Raw genomic sequence first — 24,410 nt, forward strand, 5'->3', positions numbered from 1 at the left:
CAGGAAAATTATCCATATTTGAAAGTGTGGCAAGAACATTAGCTCGATCATCTCTCTCCATACAATGCTTAGCCCATGCTAACAAATCCTGTTTCTTTTCTGTAGGAACAGTATTACGAGTAAAAATCCTGGACCCCGCACCCTGATCAACTACAAGCGGTACAGAACTACTTGGGAGTGAGGGTGCAGGCAAATTCAATGGAGGTACTATTACTGGTGCAATGGGAAGAGGCAGAGGAGCAGGTGGAGGAACAACAACCGGAGGAATAGGAACAACAGGTTGAGCAGGAAGAGCAGGAATAACAGCAGGAAGAGGTACAGCAGGAGGAAGAGGAACATACGGAGGTGGTGCAGAGGCACCAGGACTTCGTTCATTTAACAATTTGTCGATAAACTCATCAGAAACATGAAGATCTTTAGAAGGATAGATTTTCTGAATACCGAGTGAGAAAGCCCTGTCCATATTCCTAACCGACTCAGACTGTTTGTCCTGATCATATAACAACACCTTTTCAGCATTTGTTTTATGACGGCGCACATGTTTTTCCCTACTTTTAAGCTGCTGCAATGCTTCTCTTTTCCAATTTTGCAAAACATCAAATGCTGCAGGTCTGGCCTTCTTTTTTAACAAGACTGACTCTAAATATTCAATACGAGGGATCTCAAAACTACCATTGACTGGCCACTGAAGTTCAGAGGCATGTCTGGTTTGTCTGTGCCAAATTTTATTAAATACTACACTTCCAATGCCATGCTTACAGTACATAGTACATGCCGGTGACCCCTCCTGTGGTGCCGGATGGCTAAATTCCAAAGATTGTCTATCGCTGCGGAATAATGCCCTAAAGCAGCTAGACAATTTCCCAGGCATTTCTCAAATCCTCGGTGTTACCTGGTCAATAATTGTGTCTGCAGATACAATGCGCCAAATTCAAATTGTCAGGGTTAAATTAAGAGTCGGGTAACGACTCACCTGACCAAACCTAAGGAGGACCGATCGGTTTACAAAGGACTTACCTAACGAATTTTACCTTGTGTATGGTGATTTCGGCAAATCTGCCCGCCTCAAAAAATTGACCCTCGTCAAGATGCCGTCTCAGACCACACAGCTATCGTCCAGGGAACGGATTGTGCAGCTCTGTTGAGGTGTCGCGTCTCGTTCAGTCGGGCCCGTTATGTCACACCGTCCGATCCCGGTCTGATAGCGTGCGTCAACCTTCAATAATCCGGCATCAATCTTGAGGGTCCCTATTCCGGGCACCAACTGTGAAAACAAGGAAATAATATGAGGCAGGGTAACCAAAAAGGAAACACACCAAACACAGGTTACAAAGGAACATACAAAGTACTTAATTTTATACTGAATCCAGTTACAAAAGAACAGAACAAAATTCAGATAGCTATCGACCCTCAGTACAACACAGCGAACTCCGGCGTGGTTCGGTGTGCTCAGTGAGTGCAAATATTCATTGAAACAGTCAGGCTTTTATACATTTCTCCAGCCTGTTGTCCAGCCTTTCTGCAGGTTAACCATTCCATAAATAAGTTACTGCTCTAGGGTCCCTTGCCAGGTCAAATCTAGTTCATCTTAGGTTTATACATTAACAAGAAGAAATGGTAATAATGTATGCTCTAGGCCTAACATTACAATGCGGGACTTAGTTTATACAATGTAGTTAAGCAGGTTTTCTCATTCAATTATAGATCAGTTTCGGTGATACAGGTAATCCATTGCACACAGGTCAGCAGAAGGACAAGGTCTCAGCTCATGACCCTAACAAGTGGCCTGCAGGCAAGTTATACATTAGCTGTACAGAGGTCATGACAATCAAGTTCTGTTCTGAATAACATAGGCTACCATTTTAGCTCACATGGTGACTTTATAGAGCAAGAAAACCTAAAATGGCGGCTTGACCCAAAATGACAGTTTACATGGTTTCTAAGGTCAGGACCTTGCAATGCGAGTTTATTCACATGTAGTTTATAAGCAGCTTGTTAGCAGCTTGGCATAGGCCAATATACATATATTCATAGCAATAGGAGGCACGATATAATTTCTAGTTTGACAATTGAGTGTGCCTAATAGCGTCACTGTGTTAAAGTTCAATTGTGAAAGTGTGCCTAATAGCGTCTCTGTGTTAAAGTTGAATTTAGAAGGTATTCCCAACATCACTGAGTGTGCCTATTAGCATCACTGTATTAAAGTTCAATTGTGAAAGTGTACCTAATAGCGCCACTGTGTTAAAGCTGAATTTAGAAAGTGTGCCTAATAGCGTCACTGTGGTATAATTGAATTTAGAAAGTCTGCCTAATAGCGTCATTGTGGTATAGTCGAATCTAGAAAGTGTGCCTAATTGCGCCACTGTGATAAAATTTAAAGCTAGAAATTGTGCCTAATAGCGTAACTGTGGTATAGTTGAATCTAGAAAGTGTGCCTAATAGTGTCACTGTGCCAAAAGTTTGCACTTAGATAGTGTGCCTAATAGCGTAACTGTGGTATAGTTGAATTTAGAGAGTCGGCCTGATTAGCGTCACTGTGCTAGGGTTGAATCTAGAAAGTGTGCCTAATAGCGTAACTGTGGTATTGTTGTATCTGGAAAGTGTTCCTAATAGCATCACTGTGCTGAGGTTGAATCTAGAAAGTGGTATAATTGAATCTGGAAAGGGTGCCTAATAGCGTCACTGTGCTGAGCTTGAATCTAGAAAGTGTGCCTAATAGCGTCACTGTAGTATAGTTGAATGTAGAAATGTAGAAAGTGTCCCTAATATCATCACTGTGCTAAAGTTTAGTGGATGGAGTAGATATATATCTGTATATCTCTGTATCTCCTATTTATGCTATGTATATGCTATGTACCGGTATCCCCATGTTATCTCTATCTATCCATCCTTTCGCTTTATATACGTATGCCGTCCCCTGTCCTGCTCTCGTGCTTGGTCGCAGGCGCTTTACTGATAACCACGATATCACACTACTACGCTTACTCTCTCCTATAAACCATTATTCAACTAGAACACAGCTATGCTATGACACATTCGGCCTAGCTGTTCTCATACTAACATGACCCCACGAACACCTCATCATCCAAATAAACCACAGCTGGCTGAGCACATACTGGCTAGTTTAGGCGTCTCCTCAGGCCTAACGCAGCCGGAACTCAGTCTGGCTGTACACCCTCCAGACTGAACACATCCAACTGATTTTCTCAGCACCACACCTACTGCTAAGAAGCGGCTAACATGCAACAACCACACCAGCTGCACACATATCCGGTGCGCCCACGCACCATACTACACTCTCTCTCTCTACTGACTTGAACTGCGGTTCCTGAGGGCGTTCAACCTACCAGCGCTTTGAGGTCATACCAATGATACATAAGGCACTATATAAATGCCAAGTAACATAAGATAACAAATGTGAATGATTGCTGATCACTTTGATACTAGCTCGAAGGAGTCAATGCATACTTTAGACTCTCAAATAATGTCATTTGACAATCAGCACCATTATAATTCATGTTTTTCCCTATGTCTCTGTCTGATGTCCTTTCGCTCCCCATCTACTACCTTTGAATATGGTATGTATCACAAACATATATCTACACAAATGTCACTGTCTAACATATTGGTTTGTTCAACTGCATCTGTACACTGTGTAAACATCAGCCTTGACAAAGACCTAGTGTTGAAACACGTGTTAGCTGAACTTTTTCGGAGAAGTGGACAACATTACATCAAGCTCATTGTAATCAAACCAACATGATTATTGTACTCACAATTACTATTAAGGCCTGCACAAACAACTAGAACCAACCCACTATTATCTAGTTTTCTGTCCGAGGTTGAGAGTAGAACCTCAAGGTTGCAGTTGGCGCAGTACGCCCAGGTACCGGTCAGGACGAGAGCGCAGGAAGAGTTGGTTTAGTCACATATCCCCTTTTTGTATATATGTAAACAGTATTATACCATGGTTCAAAAGCATGCCATGACCTAATGAAGATCAGCTTGATAATGCATGTTCTGTGAAGTTCATAGTTACTTAAACTAAATTTGAAACTTAGAGTGTACAGGAGCAATTTCTATTCCCATAAAAATGGTGCAGACATAACTCCCATAAAACCCCTCATTCTGAAATTGCACAGTGAGATTCATATGTGATTTGAAAGAAGATGGGTATTTATATTTCTTCGTTACAATCTGAAAACCATTTTCTTGGGTTGGGTGGGTGACGCAAAATGTGCTAATAGTTCTAATACAAGCTACCATAAGGCTATTTTAAACTGTACACACATGTTGGCAGCCAAGAGCCCCAGCTCTACGTGGGAAAAGTAGGATAAACAACAATTATCTGATTCTATAAATTGCTGCATAAATTTGACTTTATGTGTCATTTGGAGACGTTGTCGTGAAGTTTAGGATTTTGAGATACTGGCCGACAAGTGATAGAAGTGCAGCTAGAATGTCTAGTCTTATTCAGATTTAGATAGATAGAATTGGTAATGGAAATAGGTGTTTGTGTGTGAAAAATAGTGAGATAAATGCAATTTCTTTTTTGTAGACCTGCTTTCTGTGATTGTGTAACATTGTGTTGTCTTCCCCTGAATAAAGCTGGAGACCACCTTTGCCTTGATTGCACCTTTAATTTCTTTATTTAAATACATTTGAATGTTGATCAAACTTTCTGTTTCCTTTCAGAACTGTGGAATGGCACTGTATAATTGGGGAGTTTTAGATTGGGGTTGCCCACCTGACGTAACATATATACATTGACCAAAATACACCTTACATAACCTGTCCAGTACTACAGTCCCCAGTGAGAGGGAGGAAAGAAAAAGATAGGGACAGGAAGTAAGGAGAAAAGACATGAACGAGAAAAAGAGAGCTTTTTAGAGCTGTTCAGAAGAAATTATAGCTGAAGCAATCCAGAAGTTGGGATGAGAAAGAGAGGGACTGAGACTGACTGATTATGCCTGAGTGACTGGGATTGTGACCGAATGAGAGACTGTGCCTGAGTGACTGTGAGGTTTTGACCTGGAGACTGACTAGGAATAGATCTAGGATGGGGACTGGTACTAGAACAGAAATTAGGTATTAGGAAAGGGACTAGGATGAGAGACTAGGGTAGGAGACAAGGGACTACTACGGACTACTACTAAGCATTAGGAGGAGTGACAGGAAGGTGGGACTAGGATGAGGACACGAGATAATGAGACTGGTCAAGAAGGAGGACAAGGAACTAGGATGAGAGATTGGGAGGAGGAGGAGGGAATGGGGCTAGAATAGGGACAAAGACTAAGCCTGGGACAAGGATGAAGATAAGGACAATTATGGGTGTCTTATACAAGGACAAAAACAAGGTAAAAGAGGGGGAGGAGAGACTAGGAGGAGAACAAGTGGCCAGGAATCGGACCAATGGTTACAAATTGGATGAAGAAGTTTGACGATGGATGAGAGATTAGGATGAGGGACAAGTACAAGAGGACTAGGAAGAGGGACAAGGATAAGAGGTTAGGATGAAGAACTAGCACTAGGGTGGGAGACTAGGACTGGGATGAAGGAGTAGTATGAGGCATTAGGGACTACAGTGAGAGTCAACGATGATGTACTAGGATGATGGACTAGGGCTAGAATGAGAGAGTAGGATGAAAGCTGCAGATAAGAGACTATTACTAGGATTGGAGTCTAATACTAGGATGGGGACTAAGGTTGGAATGAGGGGCTGTGAGTCAGCATCCATAAATTACAGAGACCTGCCGGTTTACTCATGACTGGGATGAGATATGCTGGCAGACAAAATCATGGTGAGTGGCAAGATACAAAAAATAACTCTGTGGTGCAGCTAATGCAAGCCAATCACATTGACAGTATGTGGTCTCAACCAAATATTCTGTTTTCCTGGAACTGTTTTCAATTTCTCTCTTCTTCGTAACATTGTTGAGGGTACATGGTGGTGCTAAGGCCCCACTACATATGCCAAAACTAAAAGGAATGTGCCATGAGAAAATACTGTTGGGTCCTATATCTGCATGTTCTCTCTCTCTCTCTCTCTCTCTCTCTCTCTCTTTCTTTCTCTCTCACACACACACGCACGCCTGCATTCCCACAAACACTGGACATGGCCTACAAATATGCAGACAGACAGATATAAAAGCATGTAAACCATGATGAATACAGTTCATGCATAAAGCAGCACACACTCGCGCACACACACACATTCACATTGTAGGTAGATTACATCAGTACCATAGTTCAAATGAATCTTGTGATGTGGTGCCGTGTGGATTAAGCTTCAGTTTTCAGTGTGGTGCGCTTGGTTTTCATTTGCAGTTAACGTAAATGTGGCATTTTCGTCATTTGTAGACTTTACTGTTTCATAGGTAGTAGCTCATCACATGTGTTTCTATTCGAGTATGCATATTTTTCACACATATTGATTGTGGATATCTTGTTGGACTTGACTTTTCAGTTTAATGAATTAAACACCAAGTGCTTATGAACAATTGGGTGCCATTGATGAACTTGGAAAATGTGTGCTTTCTTGTGTGGACTTTGGCCCTTCTTGCATATTTGGTCTGCTTGTAAAAACAGGTGTGATCATTACTGCCCTCTATCCTCCGTGCAGCAGTAAATAATATAGAACCGCCAGGGCCAGCTTCATTCTTTTTACTTTCAAGCAAATCACTTGAGATGTCATAAATAAGGCTCCATGAGTTCTGCTTTTACTGATTTTTGCACTTGAAGACAGATGGAAATCACTCTGTTAACTTTCAATATTTATTTGTAAAAAATTGAAAAAAAGGAAATTCATTTTTTTTGTTTTTATGTTTTCAATCATGCATGATATGTCAACGGGTGTGCAAAGTAACATGACAGGTTGAAAAGAGAACTGGATTCCCTTTTGAGTTGTTTAAATGGCAGCAGATATGGATATCTTGACGTGTGGAAGAACTCAACTCTATGGGCTTCCCATTACAGTCATCCAAGTGGTAGTGTATTTCTTTATGTAGGAAATGTGGAAATTACTATTTACAATTTATTTTATACATAGAAAAAAAGAAAAATGTCTACATACAGACGAAATGAACAAACAACCTGCATAAATACAGATGGAATGGTGCAAAAATAAGTACGATAAAACTGGGAGCCATAGTCATAAATGTGCATGGTGTTCCTGCACAGGTCTAGTATTTCCTTTGTGGAAGCCATGTAACGAGCTGATTGTTCCAGAAGAGTCGTTATTGTTATTTCGGGTTGTCCCTGTGCTTCTTTGTTCTTTGGGAACCATTCAGCCACGTGTGACTCTTTGACCTCTGGCTAAATCCATGACGGTGCCGTTGCTTTTGTGGTCAGAATTGCTCCATCAGTGCATTCGTTCCTGTGTTCTTTGGAATGTTCTATTTTTGTCTGCTTTCTGTATCTCACTTTTTAAAAAACACACATTTCAGGCAGCCACACTTTTTAGGAAACTTGTACCAGACTTGATGATAATATAATTCATTCGGGCTACTTTACATGGCTTCTTTCATTAAGTGCAGTATTTTCGCAAATTGTATGTGCTTTGCAAATACGAAAGTACTGAGATTAGGATGACTGTCTTCCTTAAATCTCTTTTTGAACATTTCATGTAGAATACGTCTGCCACAAACTATGAAAGTACTTTAAGCGCAGAACTCAGCTGGGTCCTTCCTTTGCATCTCTTGCCTTGGCCTTGCTTACGTAGAAATTCAGGCAAGCTAAAAGATTCTTTTTTTACCTTGAAGGTCATCTTCAGGCCAGGCAGTAATAGAATGAGCACTCCTTCCTGCTGTGCTGCTCCGCTAGTACCACTGATCCGAACATATGTGTGGGTGGAAGCAGGGGGCAGGCGCATGTTCTCTATTGACAAGTACAGAGAATAATACAGACCCATGCTCATTATTGTAACACGTGTCAAAATTAAAAACATGTATGCCTTTGTTAAATGAACGTGGCAAAGAACATAGGTGAGAGTGGAAGTGCTCATTGCTGAGGAGCTAAGTGATTGTGATGGTGTAAGGGTGATACCACTTTGAATAAGCTTTGCTCTGAAAGTAATTCCAGAGGAGGTCTACACCAGAAGGTATGGACTAGATAAGGGGTCTGCAAGGTTTGGCTTTCCAGATGTGTTGGACTGCAACTCCCATCAGTCCGAGCTAGCATAGTCAATAGTGAGGGATCATGAGAGGTGTAGTCTTAAGCAACTGGAGCGCCGTGAGCTGAAGACCACTGGAATAGATTATGAGGGACCTGATTTCAGATCTCACCCCTGTGTCAGGTAAATGTGCTTCATTTCCTTTTCAGTCACAATCTAACACACACAGGCAAAGACAGATTTCAAATCATGTGCCTATTTATTCTTTCAGGCCAAACTGTATACCTCACTTTTACCGAATGACAACTTTCCCGAATGTATTTTTGCCGAATTGTTTACCTCTTTTTTTACAACAGATGGTAAGTATGTGTAAGGTAAATAAAGGGCGGGTGGAAAGGGTAGGGTGCAGTGCTCTCCCCCGCTTTTTGACATAATAAAAGAGGTACCAATGGTGAAAAGGAAATCAGCAAAGTTGCCAGTTGGCCAAAAAATGTGGGAAAGAGTAATACAGCCAGCAACACACAGGCATGTGTGGAGCATTATATTGGTTGCATGTTAAAAAGACAACTATGGTATCTAAGATTTTAAAGAAATGCTCGAACGCCATCTTTTTAATGTCACCAAAAGATGAGACCACCATTGAATCCATCATATTTTCTGTGTGTTTTAAAAGTGCGGAACGGGTGCTATTTTCGAGATCTTCCATTGCTTTGCAGATCCTTATGGGTGGAGGCAATATCACATCAACCACACTATCCTAAGAATGAATGACATCATATTTGTTTTTGTTTGTTTGGTTTTCGGAATAAAGATATGTGAACATAGGCTCTTCCAGGAAAGGTTGAGGAAACCCTTCTTTGTAGAGGCTTTTGGATAGTCAACAAACCCTGTTTCCCTGCAGGCCTTGTACTTTGGCTATGTCTGGGGACATGAAGTTCAATACAAAATTATTACTGAAATCAGGTTTGGTTTTGTGCAGTGCTTCATGCCAGTTTCCTCATGCTTCTAAGTGTTGTAATAATAGCGGTTACTACCCAGTCCAATGGTACTCCACTTACTAACATTTAGGGACCCAAATTCGCAAAGTGCAGGTCTGCCCTGCATCAGATGTGAACACTTAGCCCATTAGCCTTTCCCCCACATTAGTGACATAACATAACGTTAATAATTAATAGTGGGGTGCAACTGGGAAGACCATGTATGGAGTCGATGGTTTGTCTTAACAAAGACATGCAAGAAAAGGACATTTTACCTGAACACAATTATCATTTCAGATTCAGGTACAACAACTTATCAACAAAGGAGTCGACACACCACACAGCAAGCTCCATTAAGAAACATGAGATCTGCCAACAAAACCCCTTTTGTGTCATTTCCAATCCCAGGCGATTGGCACTAGGAAGCTGGGCCTTCTTGGGTTACCAGCACCTAAGCTGGCGCTCTCTTGATAACTCATCAGAAATATCCTCAAGCAGTTAATAGCAGGTGTGGAAAAAAGCTGCTGGCTTTGAGACTGGTTTCTTGGTTGCCTTTCAGTGGCTATGTCTTTAGCTGTCTGCTGTGTTTCCGTCAACCACCTCTTTCTTCCCGGGCCCCACAATGGGGGGTAGGTTCCTCTGCCCTGCAAAAACAAATGGCGAAACAAGCATGGATTAGCATTTGGCTTAAGAGCTTTTCCATTTCAAATCACCTTTACTCCAGCAGTTGAATTGTTGACTTTGGAGCCAGGCACTACGTCACGTAAAACCTTTTGTGGTACGTTTGAATGTAGGAAAAATACAGAAGATATGATCTGGGGCTTCAAAGGTTTCTATAGACTGCACCATGTTTAAAATGGTCCTTCCATCCATCCATTCCTACCTCCATCCATTCTTCCATCCATCTATCCATCTATCCACATTCCCATCCATCCATCTAACTGCACACCCATCCATAGATCCATCTGTCCACCTACTAATCTGTCCACTCAGCGGAGCCTCAGGAGTCTTCTTAATCATGCTGATGTTATTTCCTTGTTCATCCTCTGAGCACCTTGCGTCACTCCCTGTGTCCATGTTGGGGCTTTTACAACTCAAATAGCTACTTACGGCCTCATCACGAGTTGGGCGGCAGTCCTTAAATGTGGTGGTAATGCTAATACCGCCACATTTAAGGGCTGGCCTGATCACGAGTTGGGCGCTAAATGGGCTGTGTTACCTCCAGCTTTTTGCATGGGCTCAGTGGTATGTCTGGGATTGGATGGATTAGGAAGAGGATGAGGAGGGGACAGGGAGCAGAGAAAAGTGACTGGAGGTGCGGGGTAGGGAACAGATAGCAGGAAACATGGTGAGGGGGGAGGGGACACAAGGGTCGGTGAAGGGGGAACACCCCCTTCAAAAGAACATGATACCTGGGGGTTGGTAGTAAAGAAATGTGGACGAAGGACCAAGGGGGAACCACCCCATTGAGCTTCTGTGCGTGGTGAAAGGAAGCACGGTAGAGACCTTCACCTCCAAAGAGGCACAGGAAAGAAAATGAAAGAAATGCATCGAGGCTTCATTTACTCCCAACATTTTAAGAATGGAAGCCTTTTGACTGCAAAAAACATGAATTAACGTTCACATTTTAGGATTGACGTTTTATGAATTTCTCTCTTGAAAAGTAAACTAAAACACTGGGACCTGGAGACCAAAGTTAGCTGACGCCCCCCGCCCCCTCCCCCTGCCCCACTTCCCACACTGTGAGCTTGGAGGGTCTTCTAATACATTTCCTTTATCTGCCATGAATGGTCCATGTGCAAGCCGACAAGATGATGTGACTCACAAACCTTCTATACAAATGTGCGTTTCAATGTTCAGCATCATGCATAAAAAGGCCCAGATTCTCAACACTTTGTTTGACGCAAGTGAGGTGATTGACTAAAACAAGTAGCAGCCCAATTCACAAAGGGCATCTGATTGAGCGCATCTTAGATATACTCATTCAAAGGCCCTTGTTTCACCGAATTCACAAACGAGATGCTCTTTAAAATGGCGAGCAACAAGGGTCATGCCCTGTGCCTTTTGAAACCAAAGCGACGGGTGGGGCAAATCATTACAGGGTAATTTCTGACACTGTCCTGATGTTTTATTGAAGTATGAAAGCCACAGTTTTAACAGTGGCTGTGACGCTTGCATTTTCATCCCCCAAACAGGGATCAAATTGCTTTTTTTTTTTAACAAGCCTTTCACTGAGACGGGCCCTTTAACAGCTCCCAACAGTAATATATGCAGAGTGCTACTGTCCAGCACTTCCATAAATGCACAGGTCACTTGAGAATAAGGAGATCTGTGAGTTGCTGAAAGTAGCACCAATGAAATGAGTGAATGCTCTGTGCTCCCTTCCTTTGCACTACTTTCAGAGACTCTAGTCCCCTATATGTAGCTCCTGGCCACCAATGTACTCCTCTAGAAGGAAAACTCTGCATGGTCAAATGCCCAATGCCCTACAAAAGTCTGCCTCGTTTTCACAGCAGACAACATGCTGTGCTCCATTCACAAATCGCAAAGTGTGCTATGATTTACAGGGCCTCTTGGCGCTGCCAGCTGTCTCAGGTTCATTAGCAGAACGTTTCCTGCTGTTGTAGGTTGTCTTATACAGGAGACTCCAAGAGGTGCAGAATCTTGTATTCTCTCAAAACACCTATTTTTGTGTCGGTAGTAAGCAGTGCCGGCATTGGGCCGGATGTTCCCACAACCCACAAAAATGTCTCCCTCTATCTTGGAAAATCCATTTACACACTTGATTTTAAATGGATGTTTTTGGATTGCTTTAATCTTTATTGCATTGCTGAAACCAGGACTCACACCGTGCTTGTTAGTATCCGGGGACACAGTAACCCACAAAACAACTTGAGCATCTGATCAGTATCCCTGTGAAATCTCTTGTTAAAATTGTACTCTGCAGGAATTATTGAAGTACAGCGTTTTTTAGGTTTAAAAGGTGTGAATCCTTTGTATTTTGCTTGTAGCATTATAGGGAGTATATGAAATTCCCCTGCCTTTGGTTAATTTCTAGGTGTTCATGGACAATCCTTTGAGAGTTGAATGGGGGAGATGAGAACAACTCCCCCCATCACCTCCTATTCTCCCCCAACCCCTGCTGGTGGGATCCTACAGTTAAACAGCACAGTCAGTAAGGACGGGAGATCTTTGGCACTTTAGACAGTGTGTTCTGTACTAGTTAGTAGTGTTCACTGCTGGATCTACGTTTCCCAGCAGAGGGAGCTCTGTGATGGGGTCCTCCAAGCAGGGCTCAAGTCGAGGGTACATGCGGGTGGACAGAGTCAACACACTTTCTTCAGAGGGTTGCCTCAGTCCCCTCAGCTAAAATGAGACACATTGAATGTCCTCTTTGAATTTATGAAGCCAAGCAAACCTCAGGAATCGATCCACAGTCGCCAGGTTTGCATACCAGACACTGCACCATTGCACTATATAATCTGATGAAGAATAACAAACAACTAAAGGTGAAATGTCCCATTTCAGTACTGCAAGTTCCTGGGAAAACATTTGTATTGGTTCTTGGAGTTTAAAACATGCACACATTTTAATGTTTTCAAAAACACTATTGGAAGAAAATATCCTATCTTGGTTTGTTTTGTGTGTGTGGTGATTTTATGAAAAGTACACGCCATTCGTCCTGTGCAATTTGGGTGGTTATGCAAAGCCAATTTAAAGAAATATGCATATTTCACCTTGAAATGCGGGTTTCTAGCTACGTCACAGCCCATTGCGTTTGTTGATGAGAACCCCCACTTTCATTTTTAGGACTTGACCCCTGCCTCCAAGCCCCTTGAATGCACGCCTAGCGATGGTTTCTTTTGGACCTAAACTCTCAGGGCAGGAGCCCTGTACAAATGTGAGCCACCCTCAAGTATGTGATGGTTCATCGGGCCCATGTTTTATTGATTTCTGAAATAGCCATGCTCCAGGGTTTCTGGGCAAAGGGACATGCTCCTGTGCCCTCCTGGCCTTTTCTTATGTCTGACAACAGGGAAACGGGCCAGGGGACAATTACCCCTTGTCGCTGTGCCGAGAGCTGCCATAATCTCACTGCTTCAGGGCCTGCCAGTGAAACTTCAGGAAAAGTTCCTACGATTGACAAACCCAGGGTGACACATAATCAATACATGCCCGGTTCGACGTCCTTCCCTGCCTGCATGCACTTATAGCAAGCAATACCACCTTGGAGTGGGGGCAGGGCTGCTGCCAGAGGATGTGCTCCGCTTCCCTAATAGGAGCCCCGGGACAGGAACCTCCTCGGACGCTACTATGTGATTTATTAAGGAGGTTGTGTGCAGACAAATCGCTTTTATTCAGCCTCAACTATTGTTGGTGCATTTTAATATTATCTTGTGGGGTTGAGGGGGGTTGAATGGAGCAGTTGTCTCCTTTAACAAACCTTGGATCAAAGTTTGCTTCTAATATATAATCAGCTAAAGCATGGTAAAAAACAGAGATATTCGACTTCAGACGAATACTTTTAAAATTAATTTTATCAAAATCGAATAGTTAAAACTGGCATTTATCATTTTTTATTACACAAATCATGATGATGAAAGTAAGAAGCATAAAATAAAAGGTCATAACCCTATTTCTCCCCTGCAGGTGAACGCCCATCCAGTCGTCAGTCTAAAGTCGCAGCTCACCCAGTGGGCGGTGTTAGACCGGTATCGGCCTCCTGCAAGCCGGTATCAGATCTTCTTAGGGTTGGGTTGCTTGGGAAAGCATCCCAAAGCGGTTGGTAACACCATCAAAGGCTAACTATGGGCACACTATGGGCACGAGACTGATAGCCAACTAGTACAGTACAGGAAAGTTAAAAAGAACTTTGAAGAGAGAATTCAAGAGAAACTTATTAGGCAAGATGCGTGAATAACAGGCAGATATCTCTAAGTATTGTGATAATTATGTTCTGGAAAGAGATATAGAAGTTACTGGAAGAACAACAACGTGGCTGAAATTATACATCAGTTATGCAGATTATAAGTTTAATAAACTGCTTTTTTTAATGGGGTGAAGATAGGATTCCTGCTGATAAATGTTTGTTTTAATTAGTTATTATTGATTATGGTTGCTATGAACTATTGTACTAATTGGGATTGCCTATTGTATTTTTATTTTTCATGCTGTTTATAGATTGTATTTGTAAACCATGAATAACATTATAACAAAAAATAAAAAGTGCATACAAAATAGAAAAGGTACTCCTTGTACCCATTGCAGCTAGCTCTTCTACCCCTGCACCATAACCGGTGCCTCTGAGGGTGCCCCCTGTGGACTGTGCTTCAGTGCTTCCAGCTGGGTTGGTTGCCCTCCACATTCTATACATACACTAAGGCTTACTAGTCATTCCAATTTCTGTTATTAAGCATGTTTGTTAAACTCAATCTTTTAGCTTAGAAAAAAATGGCCAGCTCAGTCAACGCTTATCCAGCTATTGCTTTTTTGTTCACATACTAAAATCTGTTACTATAATGCAACTTCAAAATTGAGCTTTACAGATAGTTTCTTTATTTGGAAGGCCCTATGTCTCTAGTGGTAGAGGTGGAATGTGGAATACTAGCTAATTAGGTGTGCATCTGGGCAAAGCATTCTACATGCGTGTTCCTTAAAATGCAAGTATGTGTAATGCTAAAAAATAAATATGCCCTTTGCGTCACTCCAGCACTGTCCCAATAAGATCATGCCGGCATCCCCCAGTCCCATTCCATCCTGGTTTTATTCATATGGGCTCAAGTGGAGCTCACACACCTTAGAGATTCCAGGTACAATAACTGATTTCCGAGAGGCTCCACCCCTAAAATACGTGCTTTCTGTAAAGCATTCTGCTTCTTCGCATCGCTATGCACGTGCTAAGTCAAACACGTGATCTCTGATTTTTCTTTGTGTGAATGCCTCCTTTTTTTCCACATTGCATACAAGTACCAAAGGAGAATGCGTGGGAAAACTAACTATGTGAAATGTTTCTGAGCGTCCCTTCCTCTAATGACCGTAACCTACACATTCCCAGTTGGCCACTAATGGTGGGCCTAGCTACAGTAGGCAGAGTGAAATCGCTGAAATGTGCCTTAAATGTTGCTCTGTCTTTGCCAATAAGATTCTGTGCGCTTCCTAGGCCTGCACACCTGTGTCTACACCATTTTAAAAGTGAAAATAGGCAGCAATTTGGGTGAAAAATGGCACCATCCACTTACACAGGTTTTCTTTTTTCTTTTTTTGCATGCCATTTCGCCTATCCCTATTGGTAAAAATGGTTGTGACACTTGCCAAGTGCTATCAAGTGCAAGCGCTCACTGTTTCTTCCTATTCGCATTGTGCTGAGCTGGGTAACGGAACAGCAGTGTCACATAATCGATAACAGAGGCCTAGCTGTCACTGACCTGCAGCAACCTTCTCTGGGAGAAGTAACGTGATGTGGCACTTCGGATGTCAAGGTAGAGAGCAGCTGGACACCCGGGGGTAAGGCAGCCTATATTTTGTACAGACCGTTTTTGAAGCTGCTTTATAAGTGCTCTTAGATTTTTTGGGAAGATACTGGAGTTGGAATTGAAAAAAAAGAGAAAACTCTCCTACTGGCACCAGATTAAAATGCTTTTCTATCATGCAAGTCAAAACTGCTCTGAAGATCTAAAATACTCATATCTGCAAAATGTCTCATGCCCCAAGGAGTGCTTCTGAGCAGAGGGAGCACTGTTTATGCTTCACGGTGGTCCCCTCAACTGGACTAAATAGGAAAGTCACATGTAGATTTATCACCCCATAGTTTCAATGTAAGGGAGATGGCTTCCTAGAATACTTGAGCTGCAAGAACACACCCAGTATTGCAAATCCTGAGACCTTGCTCTTCTGTACTACTATGAACGATATTGCAAGGACACGTGGACATGGCATTGGAACAGAATGAGGAAAGCTGTGTTTTCATATCTCTCCATCTCTTTATCACACACACAAACACACGGGGGGTGGGGAGGTTCATCTGAAACCTGAATTGAAGAGAGGGGGCCACTTCCGTTCGCATCTCTGTGCAAAAGTTCCCCTTCGTGCAATTTTAGTCCTTTCAATGGTGTAGGAGTAAAGGGCTAACAATAAGGGAAATTGTCTTTACACCATACATTTCCAGTATGTGATTGTGGGAGACATTTGCTGTGGATTCCTAAGAAATCTGCCTCGGTGGAAACGATGTAGCAGTCGGTCGGGCACTTCCATTGGAATCCATTACATTTCCGCTGGCATGAACACCACAAGCCTTGGGATTGGTCAGGCAAAGCTGCAAAAGGAGGCATTTGTATTAAGTCTGTTACGCTCCCCAACTCCATCTGACAAATGAATTAAAATTCTGTGGATTGTGAAACATAGGGCCTCATTACGACCCAGGCGGTAAGGGGTTTACGGCAGCGTAAACAGCGCCGACCCTTACCGCCTGAGTACGAGGTCCCTTAGCGCCATGGCGGATTTAACACCTGCTTTTAGCAGGTGTTAAAATCCATGGCGCTAAGGGACCATGGAGTTAATTACGCCACCGTAATTTACGGTGGCGTAATTAACGCCTTCCCCACTCCCATTATGCCCTATGGGGCAAAAATGGGAATGGGGAAGGGTAAATGGGGATTGGGGACTTACCGCCCCGCCAAGGTCGGAATGGGGCAGTAAGTCCGCCAACCACCATGGCGTAAACGTAGTTTACGCCATGGTGGTAAAGTCACGGCCCAGGCGGTAACTTACCGCCTGGGTCGTAATGAGGCCAATAGTGCTAAAAGAGTACCGCCACTTTACCGCCCCTTTTTCCGATCTGCTGGACTTAGAAAATGACACCCAGACTGTTCTCTTTCTCTTGGTTTCTTCTCTGTCTACCTGACTGTCTGATTGCCCGCCCATCCACGCAGCCCACTAGAGAAACCTTTCAATCAATCAGTCCACCCGCTTCCATCCCTGTCCATCCCAGCCCAGGATGTAGTTCACAGTGCACAATACCAACAATGACTCTGTTGTAATAAAACATGTGGGCCACTTTGTTGAGAGGAGTGGGAATATTGTTTTTTTATTGTGTGCTGTAGGGGATATTTGTTGCTCCATCCAGCTCATGCCAAAAAGTTAAAAACACGTACCTATAACTTTTCAAAAGTGAATCCTGGATTGGCTTCATTGTTCATTTTCAAATCATGGATATACACTATGTGTTAATCTGGCCTCTATGAGATCATGATGCCAGTGTTTTTTTTTTTTAAAAGAAATCTCTGCATATACATTGGATCACTGAACTTGCAGTGGGTTTTGTTTATTAGGTTTGCTTTATTGAAATTCATGGGCAATGAGTATAATATCTGAAATGCAGTAAAATCGCGGAAATAAGACATTGTGGGCCAGATTTATGGAATGGGGTGCAGAAATGGTGCAATGTCCGCACGCCGAGAAGGACCAGTCCGTGGCAAAGACATTTTTTTGTGCGACACGCATGAAGACCCGTTACTAGCTGTCACGCAAGTAAAAACAAACTGCGCAAGGAACACCAACAACGCGCCACCAAGCACACCAAAAAGCAAGCCTCTGCGTTTCCCTGACCCACCATCCAGTACCCTTGTGAGAAAGCGCGCATCACCTCGCAAGCCCAGGCTGCACCCCAGCAAAAAATGCGAGCCCTCCCTTGCAAAGCCATGCTGCACCCCAACAAAATCAAACACATCACCTCACAAGCCCAGGCTGCACCCCAGTGAAAATACGGGTCCTCCCTTGCAAGCCCAGGCTGCACCCCAGCAAAAAATGCGGGCCCTCCCTCGCAAAGCCATGCTGCACCCCAGCAAAATCACGCACATCACCTCGCAAGACCAGGTTGCACCCCAGCAATAACGTGGGTCCTCCCTTGCAAGCCCAGACTGCACCCCAGCAAAATCGCATGCCTCACCTCGCAAGCACAGGCTGCACCCTCCAGACTGGACAACCGCCCAGCCCCCTCACCTGTGACACCCCCCCAGGCAGCCCACTCCAGACTGGACACCCCCCACAGGCATCCCACACCAGACTGGACACCCCCTACAGGCAGACTCCTCCAGACTTGACACCACCCCCCAACCCCCCACACCTGTGATCCCCCCACCCCCAGGCAGCCAAGTCCTGACTGGGCACCCCACACAGGCAGTCCACTCCGGACTGGACACCACCCCAGGCCCCTTCACCTGTGACATCCCCCCCAGGCAGCCCCCTCCAGACAGGACACCCTCCACAGGCAGCCCCCTCCAGACTGGGCACCACACCCCAGCTCCCCTCACCTGTGAATCCCCCCCAGCCCCAGCAGCACACACCAGACTGGACCACCCCCCACAGGCAGCACCCTCCAGTCTGGACACCCCCACCGGCTGCCCACTCCAGACTGAACATCCCCCTCAGGCAGCCCCCTCCAGACTGGACACCCCTCTGAGGCTGCCCCCTCCAGACTGGACACCCCCCACTAGCAGCCCCATCCAGACTCGGCACCACCCCCAGCCCCCTTTCCTGTGACCCCCCCCCAGGCAGCACACTCCAGACTGGACACGCCCCGCAGGCAGCCCCCTCCAGACTGGACACTCCCCACAGGCAGCCCCCTCCAGACTGGACACCCCCACAGGCAGGCCCCTCCAGACTGGGCAGTGCCCCTAGATCCCCTCACCCGTGAAACACCCCAGGCAGCCCACTCCAGACTGGACACCCCCCACAGGCAGCCCACTCCAGACCGGACACCTCCCACAGGCATGCCCCTCCAGACTGGGCACAACCCCCCTCATCTGTGACACCCTGCAGGCAGCCCACCACGGGCCAGACACGCCCCACAGGCAGCTCAATCCAGACTGGTCACCCCCAACAGGCAGCCCCCTTCAGACTGGACACCCCCCACTGGCAGCCCCCTCCAGACTGGGGACAACCACCAGTTCCCTTATCTGTGACAACCCCCCAGGCAGCCCACTCCAGACTGGACATGCCCCACAGGCAGCCCCCTCCAGACTGTACACTCCCCACAGGAAGCCCACTCCAGACTGGACACCCCCCACAGGCAGCCCCCACCAGACTCGACACTCCCCACAGGCAGCCCCCTCCACACTGGACACTCCCCACAGGCAGCCTCCTCCAGACTGGGTACCACCCCCTATCCCCCCTCACCTGTGACACCCCCCAGGCAGCCCACTCAAGACTGGAAACGCCCCACTGGCACACCCCTCCAGACTGGTCACCCCCACAGGAAGCCAACTCCAGACTGGACACCCCCCACAGGCAGCCCCATCCAGACTGGGCACCCACCACAGGCAGCCCCCTCCAGACTGGACACCCCCAAAAGGCAGGCGACACCAGACTGGACAACTCCCACAGGCAGCCCACTCCAGACTGGACACCCCACCAACAGGCAGGATCCTCCGCACTGGGCACCAACCCCCAGCTCCCCTCACCTGTGACACCCCCACAGGCAGCCCCCTCCAGAGTGGACACACCCCACAGGCAGCCCCCTCCAGACTGGGCACCGCCCCCCAAACCCCCTCACCTGTGAAACCCCCCCCCCCCAGGCAGCCCATTCCAGACTGGACATCCACCACAGGCAGCCCACACCAGACTGGACACCCCCACATGCAGCCCACTCCAGACTGGACCACCCCCACATGCAGCCCACTCCAGACTGGACCACCCCACAGGCAGGCACCTCCAGACTGGGCACCACCCCCCAGCCCCCTCACCTGTGACACCCCCCTAGGCAGTGCACTTCAGACTGGACATCCCCCACAGGCAGGCCCCTCAAGACTGGGCACCAGCCCTCAGCCCCCCTCACCTGTGACACCCCCCAGCAACCCTCACTAGCCTGGACACACCCCAGAGGCAGCCCCTCCAGAATGTGCACTACCTCCCACCCCCTCACCTGTGACACCCCCCCAGGCAGCCCACTCCAGACTGTACACCTTCAACAGGCAGCCCCCTCCAGACTGGACCCCCCCCAGGCAACCCCCTCTAGACTGGACAGCCCCCACAGGCAGCCCACTCCAGGCTAGACACCCCCACATGCAGCCCACTCCAGGCTGGACCACCGCACAGGCAGGCACCTCCAGACTGGGCACCACCCACCAGCCCCCTCACCTGTGACACCCCCCTAGGCAGTCCACTCCAGACTGGACACCCCCACAGACAGGTGCCACCAAACTGGGCACCAGCCCCCAGCCCCACTCACCTGTGACCCCCCCCCCCGGCAACCCCCTCCAGACTGGACACACCCCAGAGACAGCCCCCTCCAGAATGGGCACCACCTCCCACCCCCTCACCTGTGATACCCCCCCAGGCAGCCCACTCCAGACTGGACACCTTCAACAGGAAGCCCCTCCAGACTGGACACACCCCTACAGGCAACCCCCTCCAGACTGGACACCCCCCTCAGGCAGGCCCCTCCAGTCTGGGCACCAACCCCCAGCCCCTTCACCTATGACACCCCCCCCCCCGGGCAGTCCACTCCAGACTGGACACCACCAACAGACAGTACCCTCCAGACTGGACAGCAATGCCCACCCCAGACCTCCCTCACCTGTGACAACCCCCAAGGAAGCCCACTCCAGACTGGACACCCTCGACATACAGCCCCCTCCAGACTGGACACCCCCCACAGGCAGACCCCTCCAGACTGGGCGCCACCCCCAAGCCCCCTCACCTGTGACACCCCCCCCCCAGGCAGTCCACTCAGAATGGACACCACCCACAGGACCCTCCAGACTGGACAACAACCCCACCCCAGCCCCCTCACCCGTGACAACCCCTCAGGCAGCCCACTCCAGACTGGACACCCCCACAGGCAGCCCACTCGAGACTGGACACACCCTAAATGCAGCCCCCTGCAGACTGGACACCCCCCACAGGTAGGCCCCTCCAGACTGGGCACCAACCCCCAGATCCACGTACCTGTGACACACCCCCAGGCAGCCCACTCAAGACTGGACACCCCCCAAAGGCAGCCCACTCCAGACTGGACAACCCCAAAGGGCATGCCCCTCCAGACTGGCCACCCCCCAACCTGTGACAACCCTCCCAGGCAGCCCACATCAGATGAGACATCCCCCACATGAAGCTCACTCCAGACTGGACACCCCAACAGGCAGGCTCCTCCAGACTGGGCACCCTCCCCAGCCCCCCTCACCTATGACACCCCCCAGGCAGCCCACTCCAAACTGGACACCCCCCACAGACAGGGCCCTCCAGACTGGGATCCACCCCCTAGCCCCCTCACCTCTGACACCCCCCCTGACAGCCCATGCCAGAATGAAACCCCACACAGGCAGGCCCCTCCAGACTGGGCACCACCCCCCAGCCACCCTCACCTGTGACACCCGCCCAGGCATCCCACTCCAGATTGGACACCCCCCCACAGGCAGCCTCCTCCAGGCTGGGCACCACCCTGCAGCCCCCTCACCTTGAACACCCCCTAGGCAGGCGACTCCAGAATGGACCCCCCCCACAGACAGCCACCGCCAGACCGCACACCCCCACAGCCAGCCCACTCCAGACTGGACACCCCCCCACAAGAAGCCCCCTCCAGACTTTACACCCCACGCAGACAGGCCCCCCCAGACTGGGCACCAACCCCCAGCCCCCATCACCTATGACACCACCTCTAGGCAGGCCACTCCAAACTGGACACCCCCTACAGGCAGGTCCCTCCAGACTGGCCATCCCCAACCCCCTCACCTGTGACACCACCTCTAGGCATCCCCCTCCACACTGTACACCACCCACCAGCCCACTAAGCTGTGACCCCCCCCCCCCCAGGCAGCCCCCATCAGACTCCCACAATACAGTGCAATGCATGTCTGCAGCACACCTGAACCTCCGTGGTCTGCCAGCACCATGAAGTGCAACACGAACATGTACACTGCAAATACGACCAACTGGAAGCAACTGGAAGCAACGACGGTCCATCCATGAGTGGAGCATCTGCTCACACACCCTTCCAGGCATTAATCAGCCACCCCATACACATGTGACAAGTGAATGCAAATCCATGTGCAAATCCATGTGCATGTTGTCCATGGCACATTGCCAAGGCATCAAAGCAAAGTTACTGAATGTGTTCCCACGACAGAAACAAACCTACCAAAAGATGTTGCAAGATACAAAACAATGGCCAGGCGTGTCACACACTGACCATCAGTGAGCTGGGTGGAATGGGTGGCAAAACACTTGTCAGGGAACTATCACATGACAGGGCCATGCATGGGTGATGGTAAGGCAGTCAAAGACCCCATGGGTCCATGCCCCTCTCCCTCTTGTCGGTCACTGTGCCTTGTTCCTGTCTACAACTCCATTGACTTACTCTCTCCACTTCACGGACCTTGCCTAGATAGTACTCTTACAGCCATACATCAACTGGGACTGTTTCCTTTTTCCCAAACTTACGGCATGTTCCCATTGTGTAAAGTCCCTGTACCACGACAACACTGGTGTGGCATGTGATGGATGCAGACTTTAATGTGGATATGTGTGTCTGCCTGTTGCTATGTGATGTAATTGCATGACCCGGAGCCACTTGTCCATGCCCATTTCACTGGTATTAGTCAACAGTTTGCGGTGCCATGGGTCATAATGTGCTTCTTAATGACCCTGTTGGTTAGCAATGTGTCCACTGGCAGCATGGAAATTTTGTTTCCTGTCTACATATTCAATGCTCAGATAGCTTGTTGTCCATAGTGTGTGGCTGCCGTATTTCCCATGGTGACATGCCCTGCATTTTGTTGCATGACAACAATGTTCTACACATGTTTACTTTAGACCCGTTGCACATGACTCCACATGTCTTTTTCTGTCCATGTGCAGGTGAGGAGGCACCAGATGAAGAGGAGGAGGAAGAGGATGAAGAAGAGTCTGTGGTGCTTCAGACCACCAGTTGAGAATGTAGCGTGCCAGGCCGTGAGAACCCACTGATGCTACAGACCAACCTGAGCCCGGCTGCAGACACTTCTGACTCTTTGGACTCAAGTAGCTCTAATGCTGAACCAGATGTGAAGTCCTCAATGCTGGAAGACGTGAGTGCACCAATGGGGAGCAGTTGGGGCCCATGAGTCTGCAGGTGGTCAGGTGCCATTGCAAGGCCAGTCAGTCCTGGCCCACCCATCTATGGTAGTTACTGCTGCAAAGCCATGCTCCCAAGTATTGGTTTCTGGTCCTGGGGCAGATGTCCAAGGGAGTGTTGCAGTCCTGCAGCCAGGGACAAGGGCATCAAAGCAAGGGCCATGCTCCCTTGGATCAGGCAGACATAGGCCCCGCACACTTGGGGGATGTGTGCATGCTGGGCGGACCAGGTGTGCGCATTAGATGTTGCGTTCCGCACACCGATAGGGTGCTGCCTTTGAGAGTTTGGCTGAGGGCATGGATAGGATGGCCACTTCCATGATCCCCCCCAAGACAGGTTGAGGAACAGCTGCAGGTCATGCGGTCCACATGCCGCTCCGACAGGCTGCGCATGGAGGCCAATATCAGGGGCCGACGGGCAGATCTGCAGTGTCTGCAGGCATCAGAGGGAAGCCCTGAGTCGTGAATTTTTGGCCCACAGAGCTGCAATGCGTAAGGAAGAGGCAGACAGCATAAGACTGTTCCACCAGGAGATGTTATCATTTAGGCAGACAATCTTGGAGGAACTCCATGCAACCTCTGAGGTTGTGCATAGTGACCTACAAGCCCTCAGTCTGCTGGTGTATTCTGCAGTATAACGCATGGCGGCTGCCACTGAGGACCAGGCCAGGCCACTGTGTGGTGAGCCTCCAGCACCACTTCCACCTTCTGATTCAACGCAGGATGGTGGTGCCAGCAGAGACATGCCTCCCAGTCCACCGTAGCCATGCGTTCTGTGAGCCCATGGAGGGGTATACATATTTTTTTTTACATCCACCCATATAGACGTTGACATGCACCCTACCTCCTCCCCCTTGCTTGGTGGACCCGCCGCACCATCCCCGGTCCATGATGGACATTTTTGATTTTTTTGTTAATTTTGTGATACTTCTGTTGCCCCAGGCCTGGATTTTGGCATTTTATTTTTGAGTTGCCCTTTCCAGGTTTTGTTTTTATTTTTCCTTCAGTTGTGCAATTAACCTCTCAAGACCATGACGTTTGCAGTGGTGGACATGCAGGCATGCATAGTGAGGTCAACCTGCATGTTTGCATGGTGGTGCACAAGATGGCACCTATGGGTACAGTGTTTCCTTGCACATGTGTGCTGTGTGAATGGTACTTCACTATGCCTGTTGTAATGTCTTCTCCCATGTTGTTTTAATAATACGTGATGTGGC

The 24,410-nt window shown here is 47.6% G+C and overlaps 1 long non-coding RNA gene across 3 annotated transcripts in view; it reads right to left on the reverse strand.

Moving 5' to 3' along the window:
- Nucleotides 1–4,626: 4,626 nt before the first annotated feature.
- LOC138491858 (uncharacterized) overlaps nucleotides 4,627–24,410 on the reverse strand; it is a 1,096,402-nt gene continuing 1,076,618 nt past the window's right edge. For all 3 annotated transcript variants that reach the window (XR_011276097.1, XR_011276098.1, XR_011276096.1), the window contains one exon: nucleotides 4,627–9,731. This is a non-coding gene — a long non-coding RNA (uncharacterized lncRNA). The remainder of the gene's footprint in view (nucleotides 9,732–24,410) is intronic.

The sequence above is a fragment of the Ambystoma mexicanum genome, chromosome 10 (genome assembly GCF_040938575.1).
Source record: "Ambystoma mexicanum isolate Mex_15411 chromosome 10, UKY_AmexF1_1, whole genome shotgun sequence".
Lineage (NCBI taxonomy): Eukaryota > Metazoa > Chordata > Amphibia > Caudata > Ambystomatidae > Ambystoma > Ambystoma mexicanum.